We start from the raw sequence: 12,580 nt of genomic DNA on the forward strand, positions 1-12,580 counted from the left end.
GTTTGTGGGTCACTACACATTTAAAGATACGCAGTAGGGAATTTGAAAATGAACTCCTGAAGCTCAAAGGGATAGCAAAATTATGTACTGATATAATGGTCTTGTAGAGAGCAAGATGGAGTCACTCATGTCAAGCAGGGATCTGTGTCAAGCAATGATGCAGGCAGTTAGGGCTACTGAAGCTATGAAGTATCATTGAGACCAGCATCAGCTGACACCCTACAACTTACAACAAGCAGAAAGACAGGAGGTCTGCAGGGGCCCAAGAATGATTAAATCCCTTTAAAAAGGGAGGATTTTTGTAGCAAACTGTCAGACTCTTCAACCACGACCCCTCTGTGTCTGACCACTTAAAAAGCAGCTGCTGCCGAAGGCTCTGCCCAGTTGATCTCTGAACAGAACTGAGATCCTTCACTGCTTGAACATAATAAGCAGTAAGTGCCAAGAGCTCACTCAGACCCAACTGAGGCCCTATCTCAACTGTGTGCTCACAGACTAACATCGTGTTTAGTTCATTATCTTCCTAACCCTGTGTATGTTGTTTGTTGTGTACTTGTCTTGTGTCCTGTTCCGTATGCTGTGTAAGAAGCCAAGTTAATCACGTGGTGAAATGTCATTAAGTTTAGAATCCTGAACCTGCTTCATAATTATGTTAACCTTGCTTTATGACTGAAATAAAGCTGACATTGTAGAAACACACAACTCATGTGTGCTTTCATAGTGTGCTCATGACAAGTCTATAAAATGAGATAGTGACTGAAAATTTCATTTATTTTTACTTTCTTACTCCTGTTTTTTGAACTACTTGTTAAATATTATACTGAGCTAATAAGAAATCAGACGAAAGAAATGTAGATGTGCACATATTTTAAACACCTGTTTATTTTCAAATTTCATAGATGTATGATAGGGTCTGATAACTGAGGATCATACTTATACCAAAGTTGATTTCAGGAGTGAAAGGTAGAGCAAAAACATGAGTAAAGGACTGCTTTCTGGTGAAGGCCTCCAGTTCCGACTATTGAAGTTTCCAATGTTGTCGACAGTGACTAGGATTATCTTTGGAGGAAAGTACCTAGAACCAAACCAGAGGTACATATTGAGAAAGGCTTCTTGGGAAATTTCTCACATACAATAAAGGGTTGTATTATGGCAACAATATGGTATATACTTACAGAGCAGAGTCAATTCTAAACTAATGCCTGAAATGAAGAAGTGCAGAATAGGTACCAATGGAGTGGGTTTTCTGTTTTAGGGGTCCTTAGACATTGGGCAAGAGAGGAGTGTGGCCAGGAGACAGTGGCAAGAGGGATGAGCAGGGAATGGATTTCATCATATCACTAAAAGGGAAGAGCTGGGCTCTATGTATGGGGGATATAAACTACCCCCAAAGAATGACATCTTGGAGTTTGGTGCATGTGTCTAGGGCTGAGTTGAATGCTGAAGACTTTTGTCAGGATTCTGCATATACTACCTATTGGTGTCTTTTGGTTCTGTGGCTTTTTAAACTCCTTAGTGAGAGGCACTATTGCTTTAGAAAGAAGTTATTTTAAGTTGGGAGCTCAAGTCATATCTCCCTTTCTTTGATGAACATTTGACTATTTCCAAAGAAGTAAAATTTTATCCAAGTTTAGGAGGTAAGAAAAAGAAAGAAAGAGAAAGAGGTAAAGAAAGCATTTTACCTGGAAGAGATACATCAGTAAGTTTTTGGAATCAGAAATATAGTACCTTATTTAGGAAATGTCATTCTTTCAATAATCATTTTTTAGCATGCCAATACTTTGCCAGTACATGTCAATACTTTGGTAGATATTAATTAGAACTATAAAGATGACTAGGAACTGTTTCTGCCCATTAGAAACTTACATTCTAATGGAGGATAGAGACAAATAAGCAAAAAATGATAATGCAGTATGTTCCATTTTCTGATGGATTTTCTGGAGGTAGACTGAGAGGGGAGGTATACCTCACCCAAATCAGGAACAAGGGTAAGGGTCAGAAAACATTTTCAAGACAATAGTGCCTGAATGAAATTTAATTATCAAATATATGTGCCCATGACTTTGTGTACAAGGCTGTCTGTTGAGTTTTGACGATGAATATATCAGTGGCATTCAAAGATGAGTTAGTATTGGGCCTTAAATGGACATAGTTAATTTTGATTTGATATAACATTTAAGTTTTCAAACTGGGAGTAACAATATGGTGGAAATGCTTCTAAAGCTTTCTTTCAGTAGGGCAATCAGGTGAAAGGGGATTGGAGGAGGGAGGTAAGCAATGTCAACCACTTTTGTGTGAAGCAGTGGAGACCTCACTGTAGGATGGTGGTTGTGGGGATAGCACAAATTGTCAGAATGTGAGTCTGGAGTCTGAGTTTATTTCAATATTTCTTCCTCAAGAATGGACATTTGGCTGAAACTGGAGGAGAAAAGAAAGCCATATATCAATCAACAGGAGCATCCAACTGGTAATTGGTTTGAAGACTATGAAACTCTCTGAAGATGTAAATACAGGGTTTGAAAGAGATATGGGAATAGATTATATGGAGAAGGTAAAAGTTGGTTGCCAGATGTAGGTATTAGTGTCCACTTACATGCCCATTTATTCCTCTAACAGGGCTGGTGTTGTTTTTCTAGCTTTATGAAAATGTTCTGAAAGAAAATGGGAATGATTGTGTTTGTGAAAAGACTGGCACCAAATAATTTGAGGATGGCTGGTAGAAATGTGCAAATCGAAATAAAGTTTAATATTACCTGGTAATTGGTAAATATTATTTTAATGCTAAATGATCTTCAGGAAAAAAAAAGTGTGTTATGTGGCACTTAGAAATGGACCTAGTATGAGAATTAAACCCTCTCAAGATAACTTATCATGATAAATATGGAGAAATAGAGGAATGAAATACTTTATGAGCACTTGTGATATTCCAGACATTATGCTGGGTGCATTATTAGAACAAAATACGTCTTAAATTAGAATGTATACATATTGCAGGGCACCTGGGTGGCTCAGTCAGTTAAACATCTGACTCTTGATTTCAGCTCAAGTCATGATCTCATGGTGACTGAGCCCTGTGTTGTTGGGCTCCTTGCTGGGTGTAGAGCCCGCTTAAGATTCTCTCTCTCCCTCTCCCCTTCTCCCACTTGCTCTCTCTGTCTCTGTCTCTCTAAAATCGAAAAATTATTTAAAAGAGAATATGTACATATTGCATTTTATCATTTTAGTGGGAGAGTTTGATGGAATATTGGTTCTTCCTTAAAGTTATAGCATAAACAATTGAAAAAAATAGTTTGGATACAAAAAGTGAATGTTCAGATTCAACCAAAAATGTTTAGGCAATTGATAGCAAAAGGCATATTCTTGATTATACATATTTTCTACCTTTGTTAATATGTAGTTATATTTGGTGGTGCCTATGCTTTAGGGTCAGTCCCTAAAGCAGAAAATGTTGATCTCCCTGTTGGTAGAAGCTACTTTCTGACAGGGCCATTTTTCTTAGGGATGGATTGCATCAAATTCATCACTGCCACAAGAAAATTAGCAAAGCAGATATCTTACAGATCTCAGTTTGAAGTAATCATCTTCATATATGAAGGGCAGCATGCAATTTCACAAATATAAATGAAAACCAATATTCTCCTTCTTTAAACATTCTAATTTATCTGAGTTATCTTGTTTGAAGTATTCATGATTTAAGGTAAAAAAAAATGAACTGAGTAAAAGCCTACTTAGAACAAAATAAATTACCCTTTGCTATCCAGTGTAGCAACCTAGTATTTGAGAAAAACAGAACTTCACAAAAGCTTAATATATTCAGAATTTGACAAAGTGTGACCCATTTACTGAAGCAGAAAATGCACCACAGGTTTTTCAGTGTTTCTTTTTTTTTCTTTCAAAAGCAGATAAATCATATTTATCAGAGAAATAAAAGAACTGCTTTTAGACTTATTGAGGAGAAAATTGGGAAAGAAACAGAGACGGGAAAAAAAAAAAAAAAACAATTCTGACTCAGAAAGATAGTCCCCAAATAAAATGTGGTGGGTTTTAAAGATTTCATAGGAATGTCAGAGTATGGGAAATGTTTAATGAATTTATATAAAAGAAACTACTAGTTAACTTTAGATTTCTTCAAGCTTTTTAGATGCTGTGAGGATATTGAACAGTTTATAGAAGCAACACGTTCATGTTGCCATTTTCATAGGAAAATTCTGAGATTCTTGTTGTCAGGATTTTAAATATACTGGAAAAAGGATACAAAACTTGTATTCTACTTATGTATTCTAAGTACTCATTTCAGTGACGGCACTTTTTAAATTTTTCTGCATGTTCCAGTTTGTCAATTCCTTGAAAATGGGGAGCTACGTCTAATATGCCCTCACATGCCCCATTCCTTGTACTGCATTTAACACAAATCGGTTGTATCAACAAATGTTTGTTGGCTATAAGATTGAAGAAATAAAAATAGGAGCCCACGGACATTTCTTCATCCAAGAGTATATATTAACACATAGAATGAAATACTTTTACGTTAATCAAGCATTTAAAATAGATGAATATGATCACTGATTATGTTTAAGTATTTTATCCTTCCAAAAAGAACTTACATAAAAGAAAACTCATTTCATTTATATCACTTAACAATTTTATAAAATACTGAAAAAGCATCTAATTGTAATTAGTATTACTTCAAAAATTCCAAATGGTGAACATTATGTTGACAAGCTAGAGGAATGACTGAGAGATTTCACTTTTCAATCATATTTTTAGATTTCTTGGGTCAATCAGATTTTTTTTTTTTTTGATTCATACTTTAAGCAAAAGTCAAAAGTGGGACTAAAACTGAGTTGTCTAATACTGTGGGTAAATTTTATTTTTTTTTTAATTTTTTTTTTCAACGTTTTTTATTTATTTTTGGGACAGAGAGAGACAGAGCATGAACAGGGGAGGGGCAGAGAGAGAGGGAGACACAGAATCGGAAACAGGCTCCAGGCTCCCAGCCATCAGCCCAGAGCCTGACGCGGGGCTCGAACTCCCGGACCGCGAGATCGTGACCTGGCTGAAGTCGGATGCTTAACTGACTGCGCCACCCAGGCGCCCCTACTGTGGGTAAATTTTAAATTATACAGGATTAAAAAAGTCTCTCTGTCAAAAAAAAAAAAAAAAAAAAAAAGTCTTTCAAATGCAGTTTCTTTATTCATTAGCAGTTACTCCGAGTGGCCTGCTGGTGCAGATCAGATGTGGCTGGAATGAGTTGAATCCACAGTGCTGCAGATGAAATTAATTAAAAAAATTGGAAATCGCTTTTGGGACCCTTGAAAACCATTTCCAGTCTGAAGCCACAGGGCTGAAGTGATCAATAATGGTGGCCATTTGGCACATTCATTGCGTTTAGTGAACACAGTCACAACTCACTAAAAGCATTCTTATAAGATTGGGATGGATTTCAATTATCTGGTGACTGACAGAAATAGAGCTTTTCATGAAACTTGGAGGGAGTTGCACTGCTCCCCACCAACTCTCCTCCCCCTCATTTTTACAACTTGGTGCTGTTTCACTCAGAAAAAATATGTCATCTCAGTACAGACTACAAGTAGTTGATCAGCAACTATCAGCAAAATTCTCCCCATGATTCTTAATGCAGTTTATTTTAGGAAAGCATCCCCAAATTGTGGATCCATTTCAAATACATAAAGTCTAATAAATGTAGGAATAAAGGCTTCATGAAAAAATGGACAGTGAGCTGGTTTAATCATTTTATTAATATTCAGTAGGATCATTTCCATCTCTGCAGTCACTGCCCGAGTTCAAGTAAGCATTAATTTGTATCTAATAAAGTGCCATTAATACTGAGGATCCTTATAAATTGTTTTTGATAAATGAGCAACATCTGGATTATTGCCTCAGTCTCTTAACTTGTCTCACTTATTCAAGTTTGTTCCAATTATTACCTATTTTATATCTAACTGCCAGGAAAAAACAAATAAACAAAAACCCTCTCTTCAATTTCCACCAATATTTAATTCCCTGCTTATGAAACTAGAGTTTGCTTTTTCAAAATTCTTGTGCCTGAGATTAAACTTTTTCCACTGATTTTCCTAAATCCTTATTTCTTCTTATTCAGTTAATCTCTTACTGAATCTATATTCTTTTTTAAAAAAGAAAACAACAACTATGTTTTAATTTTTTGGTGTCATAATCTCAAATAGGGGAAGTTTAAGAACTTCTACAATGAAAATACTAGCCTGTTGGCAAACAAAGACTAGAAGGTCTCTGTGACATCAGGAAATGTCCCTTTCTCAGATCTAAGTCAGTGGTGACTTGGGCAAGGACAGAAGGAGATGTGGGGTTGCAGGTAGAGTGATGACTAATGAGGACTTTCTCTTTGTTGCTTCCTTTACTCCCTATTTGTAACACCGTATCATCTGAACACAAGAGCTTTTACTATTCGGAGGGACAGTAAATATTTTCAGAGCAAATGAACAGTGTAGTTACGAATCAAGAGTAATACTGAGTATGCATTTTAACCCTTTAGATGGGGTTTTCTGAGGTTCTAGTGTCACAGTTGCATATCACATGGAATTGAATTATGTCTTGTCTTAATATTTCATGTTCCAAGTGGGGACATGAAGATAAACTTCGATCAAAACTCTCTAAAGGCATGAGAGAAATGAGGAGACTTTCAAAAGTCTGGTTGTGTGGTGTGAACCTTCATGTGGATAAATATTAACTTGAGCAGACAAATTTTAGGCTTTGGAATTGAAAAAAAATTGTTTTAATGTTTATTTATTTTTGAGAGGCAGAGTGCGAGCAGGGGAGGGGCAGAGAGAGAGGGAGACACAGAATCCAGAGCAGGCTCCAGGCTCTAAGCTGTCACCACAGAGCCCGATTTGGGGCCCAAACTCACAAACTGCAAGATCATGACCTGAGCCAAGGTTGGACGCCCAACCGACTAAGCCACCCAGGTGCCCCAATAGGCCTTGGAATTTTAATTGAATACTTTTCATTGCCAAGATTATTTAAATGCCTAGATTCGTTCGTAGTTTCTATGTCACTAGAGAGTTATTTCTGAAAATAATATTGTCTTTGTCTTTATACTCTTCGACATCAGTTACAACTTTCCACTTCATGGAATCCCAGAGAATCTGGGCACATCTGCCAATCAGCTCTGTCATGAAGTGTCAACTCTATTATGAGAAAACAATTTCAACAACAATTTATGAGATCAAATATAGAAGCGAACTATTGAATTTACTTCTTCACTTGTTTTGCTTCTGTCATCCCGTGTTGAGAAATACATCTCCCACAAATACATTCTCCAATTTCTGCCAAATTATGCCCTTAACTGAGTCTCACACCTAAAATGGACTTTCTCATTTGCCCAAATCATTCTGCTCAGAACTGCCATTTTAACATTTCCAAATGATGCTTTATTCATTTCACTTATATTTTCCAATGACATCCCTACAAAATGAAAAAGAATCTTTTTATTTCATATAATCAAGGACCTCCATGATTTGATTGCTTTTTACTTGCTCAGTTTTTCTGTATTAACCACCTCCTGAACACTGACTGCTGCATGTGACTCAGAACATAATTTATACTTATCCACTTGGCTTCTCATCTCCAGTTTGGCCATTTTCTCACTATCTCTTCTATTCCTGAAATGCTCTCCTCTTCTCAGCCTACATCTACCAGCCACCCTCCCCTCTATGGACTTTCCTGGATTTCCCCAACTGCAAGTTCTCTTCATTAACAACACGCACATAAGACTTTCCATCTAATACAGAGGTTTAAAACTACAGGTGATTTTTCAGTCTTTAGATAAGGGTGATATCTGCACATATTTTTGGTTGTCACTAATAAGAAGGTGTTATAGCTCTAGTGGGTAGAAATCAGGGATGCTGCTAAACATCCCACAATACAGGACAGCTCTCCACCACTAAGAATGATCGGGTCTAAAATGTCAATTGTGCTACTATTGAAAAACCTTAACTTAATCCAATTTGAAACCTCTATTTCAATCCTGCTTATAATTTTACTTCAATAGGTATATGTTTAGTTATGTGTATTAGGATATAAGCCTCTGGAATAGCAGGACAACACCTTATGCAGAATTTTATTTCCTCACAAGTCTAGCACAAACTCTGGTATATAAGTACACTCAAAAATATTTTAAAATGTATGTGATATGGAATACATAGAATCAGCATGCAAGAAGAAAATACTTACCAACCAAGCTGCAAGTTCAATATATACTTTGTTTGAAAGCTTTGAAAATTCAACTGTCCATTTGAGGATCTTTTAATGATGAAAATCCATTGGCATTATGCTAGTAAAGAGAGAATGTCCGGGTCAGTATATATTTATTGTCGATAAGCAAAAACAAAGACATATTACAAACATTACTGTATTTTCACAGTAGATGAAAATGGTAGAGTCTGAGGTTTTCAGGGCTAGTATATTTATCCTTAATGGTTATCTTCTATTTCTCCTATGGTAGATTTGTTCAGCTGTCGTTGTTATTGTTGTATACTATGCCACAAATAATTCATCCTTGCTTCATGAAGGTCTCTCAACTTCTGGGAAGTATGTGTTGGTTAAATCAGCTCCAATTTGTTTGTATTCCTCTAAGTAGTGCATCTAGCTGTTGGGCAAAATAAAACATTAAATTATCTTGCCAGCTTGCTATAAATATTTGAAAATGATTGCTATTGGAATACATAAACAGTTTTTTAAGCTTCCTTATGAAATAAGCTGATGCATGTTGCTTACTAATGGAATATCTATGTTTACATCATGTCCCACAGTCTCCAATATATAGAAAAATGAGTGGAGCCGATGTCTCCCTGTTCTAGAAGACATGTTCAAGCAATCTGCCTGCCATTCAAAATCTTCCCAAATCTGCCCCCTACTTACCTGTGTCTCTTTCACAAATGTCCTGAATCAGCTGAATTATTTCACTTATAATCTCTTGAATGCTATTTCTTACTTCCTACACCTCTAAGGCTTTTTTTTTTCCTTTCCCCTGAAGTTTTTCAGTCACAGGATGAGTTTCTCTTTTTAGCTCTCTCATGCCTGTTGAATTGCTGGCCGTTTGAAACCATCCATGTCACATGCCACCTTCCCTAAAAAATCCTTTTATCTTCTAAATCCTGCCTCTGCCTTTAAAACATAGCATCTTATACAGCTTAATTAACTTCTACTGACATGTTGTTGCCATTATATTTGTGCATTATTATTTTTGCTTTTCCTTCAGATTGTGAAGCCCTGTAGCAGTAGGGACCATGATTTACAGACATCTTTGAATCATATTCAGCACTAGTATACTGTCCTGTACATAGTAACTATCATTATACAGTAGTTGAATGGATGTTGAATGAATTATGGTTTTGCTTTAGAAGTAGAAAATAGGGTGGCAACCCGGCTATAAAATATGAAATGAAATGTGTTTTCCCAATAAATAAATGTCAAGAATAAATGAAGGGAGGACTGTTACAGACATAATAATTAAAAGTGATGTCTGAATCATGTTTGGATGTTGATTTGACCAAACTAACTACAAAGGAACATCTTTGACATAATTGGAGAAATGTGCATATAGAATAGGTACTAGATGATATTAAGGAGACATGATATGACAGAAGTGTGTTCATTATGTCAGAAATAGATTTTTAAAGATAGAAATGTGGGGCACCTGGTGGTTCAGTTGGTTAAGTGTCTGACTCTTGGTTTAGGCTCAGGTCATGATCTCATGGTTCGCGAGATCAAGCCCTGTGTTTGGGCTCCATGCTGACAATGCAGAGCCTGCTTGGGATCCTCTCTCTCCCTCTCTCTCTGCTCCTCCCCTGCTTGAGCATATGCTGTCTCTCTCAAAATAAATTAATAAACTTAAATAAAATAAAATATTGTAATAAAAAAGTACTAGAGATAATGAAAGAGTTGGCACCAACTGGCAAAAAATATTGATAATTATTGAAGCAGAGTGGAGGCTACATAGTGTTCACTATACAATATCAGTCTAGTTCAGTGTAAGTGTAAATGTTTCCACTGAAAGTTCAAATAGATATATAAAGTTCTATAGAAGAACCATAGGAAAGTAATCTTTCAGTCATTTTATATATTTATTCTAAGGGACTCCAGTGGCTTGTCTAAAATTTCATTTTACAATGTTTAACCCAACACTTAGGAGCCAACCGAACATGTGAAAACATTGCACTAGTAACACAATGTCCTACTCCTTTGGATGGCACAGAAGACTATGGGGAGCTTAGTAAGTCATTCTGGCATTTTATCCTTCTCTAAGGACCCCATTTTTATTATTCATAACTATCTGGCTTGAAGAATGTTAGTTTCAACATAATAGCCAGCTGCTGCCCACCGGTTGACTTTACTCTCTTATGCTGAGAATGACCAGCAGCCCTGTAAAAAGCAAAGAATACATTTTTGTCTTTGCTGGCTGAACTGGATCCAGTCACCCTTAATGTCATGGAAGAGAAATGATAAGAAAACTTTTCTTTAACAGACATACGAGGGATCAGGTAAGTCGATACAGAAGCTGTGGACATTACCAAGTAGCAGATGCTGTAGGCAGATGGCAAAGACAGAACACATATGAATGTGTGATTTGAACACTAGACTTGGTGTTGTCAAGTCTTTCTCCCATACTCATTCTTGTCTTTCCATCTTTGTTGCCACTCTCCGAAAGAAGCTCCTCTTTACAACTCCTTCAGGTGATGATACAAAAGCTGCTAACCTTATCTCCAAAAGCATGCCCAAACCACCCCCAAAAGCATAAAACCTGTTAGAATCTTGTGCTTGATAAAGAAACCCAGCTTCCAAATAAGTCCTTCAGCCTTCCAGCTTTCAATCACCAACATGCCCTTCTTTCTATTGACGGCTACGCACCTCCATTTTCCTGGGGGCTACTTCAGCATCTTTCCTGGTGGTCTTTTGGCTTCTAATCTTTTCCTCTTCAACACACACTATCAGATGGTTCTCGATTAGGCTTCCTAAAATATGGCACTTAGACCAGTCTCATGTTCAAAAGCTAGCAGTGGCTTACAAATGCTATCACAAAGTCCACTTCCATTCACTCAGCATTTCAGGCCTCACAAATGTGTCTGAAGTCTACTTTTAAGCACTTGAAACTGTAAATCAACAGAACAAATTGCACTTCCCTGAAAATACTCTACCTTTGGGTCTCCACTCTTAGGCTTATAAATGTTGTAATTACATAAAACCTCTCTTTCTATACGTTTCAGCTTGAGACCCTCCAAATCTTCTTTCATCTTCCTATAGAACTTTAGTCTTTCTTGTCTCTGTCAGACTCCACCTCTTTCTCTGTAAGGTTCTTCCAGCTCTTCATGTGTATGTTTCTTGGACTATTTCTTCTCACTGGTATTGCAACATGGTATGAGCTTCACTTTTTTAATCAACCCTAAGTTTGTTTTTTTAATGCTTATTTATTTTTGAGAGAGAGAGAGGGAGAGAGACAGAGAAAGAGAGAGACACAGCATGAGTGGGGAAGGGGCAGAGAGAGAGGGAAACACAGAATCCGAAGCAGGCTCCAGGCTCTGAGCTGTCAGCAAAGAGCCTGAAGTGGGGCTCAAACTCACGAATGGTGATATGACCTGAGCCAAAGTCGGATGCTTAACCGACTAAGCCACTTAGGACCCCCTCCAATCAACCCTAAGATTTTAAGGACACAACTTATTCATTTCACCTTTGTATCCCTAGTCTCTGGCACAATGCTCTGTGCTTAGGATATGTTTAGTAAATATTGGTTAAAGGGCTGGTAGAAAGAATACTAAAAATTCTATGCAAAGATAGAGATCAAGGCAAAGCAGTGTTTCCACATGTTTAAATATTAAGGTGTTTAAATTCTAATTATTAAATAAATTATTACCATTTATTTGAGGCTGTAACAGTCATTAGTTTAAGTGCATCTTTACATTGTTACATTTAATCCTCTCGGTTTAATAACTTGCTGGATGAGAAATGTGAGACTTGGAGAGATTAAGTAACTTATCTATACATGGTCTATCTGATTCAAAATCAGGTCTGTTTGAAGTCAAGCCTAGTCACTTTTCTATTATTATGTCTGGGAAGTCCTAGGGTTTAGCAGATATAACTCAAAGGATGCCTTAAGAGATTAAAAAAAAAAAAGACTCATACAGAAGATATTCCCTTTACCCATCCCTTACTTCAATAACAGAAGATTTTGGTTTTTTGCAGTGAATTTTTTTAGTTTTTATTTTTATCTGCAAGGAGGGACATACACTTTCTCATTTTCACTAATTCCTTTGTTAACTATTGTCTTATATACTTAAGGATTTCATATAGTTAATTTGTTTGGAGGCACTGAAATATATAACCCCTCACATAATGTAACAAGTTGCATTTGCTTCCCCAGAGCAGGCGTGTCATCAGCCTATGTGTGTTTAAACCGTACCATCATATTCTAGCATCTATGTTATAATCCACTTTTGAATCGTTCTCAGAACCAATTTGTAAGTCTTGCAAGAAAATCAATTTCATTACTTGACATTCTCAATTTCATTTTGCTACAAATAGTTTTAAT

At 36.6% G+C, this 12,580-nt stretch overlaps 2 long non-coding RNA genes across 6 annotated transcripts in view; one reads left to right on the plus strand and one right to left on the minus strand.

The window, feature by feature from the left end:
• The window catches only part of LOC109500179, a 522,281-nt gene that overhangs the window by 442,574 nt on the left and 67,127 nt on the right, over window positions 1-12,580 (plus strand). The window lies entirely within an intron of this gene.
• On the minus strand, window positions 865-8,378 carry LOC123385409. Its single transcript, XR_006597872.1, has 2 exons — window positions 8,230-8,378; window positions 865-1,075 (listed from the first exon to the last, which is right to left on the minus strand). It is a non-coding gene; the product is annotated as an uncharacterized LOC123385409 (long non-coding RNA).

Source organism: Felis catus, chromosome B2 (assembly GCF_018350175.1).
Source record: "Felis catus isolate Fca126 chromosome B2, F.catus_Fca126_mat1.0, whole genome shotgun sequence".
Taxonomy (NCBI): domain Eukaryota; kingdom Metazoa; phylum Chordata; class Mammalia; order Carnivora; family Felidae; genus Felis; species Felis catus.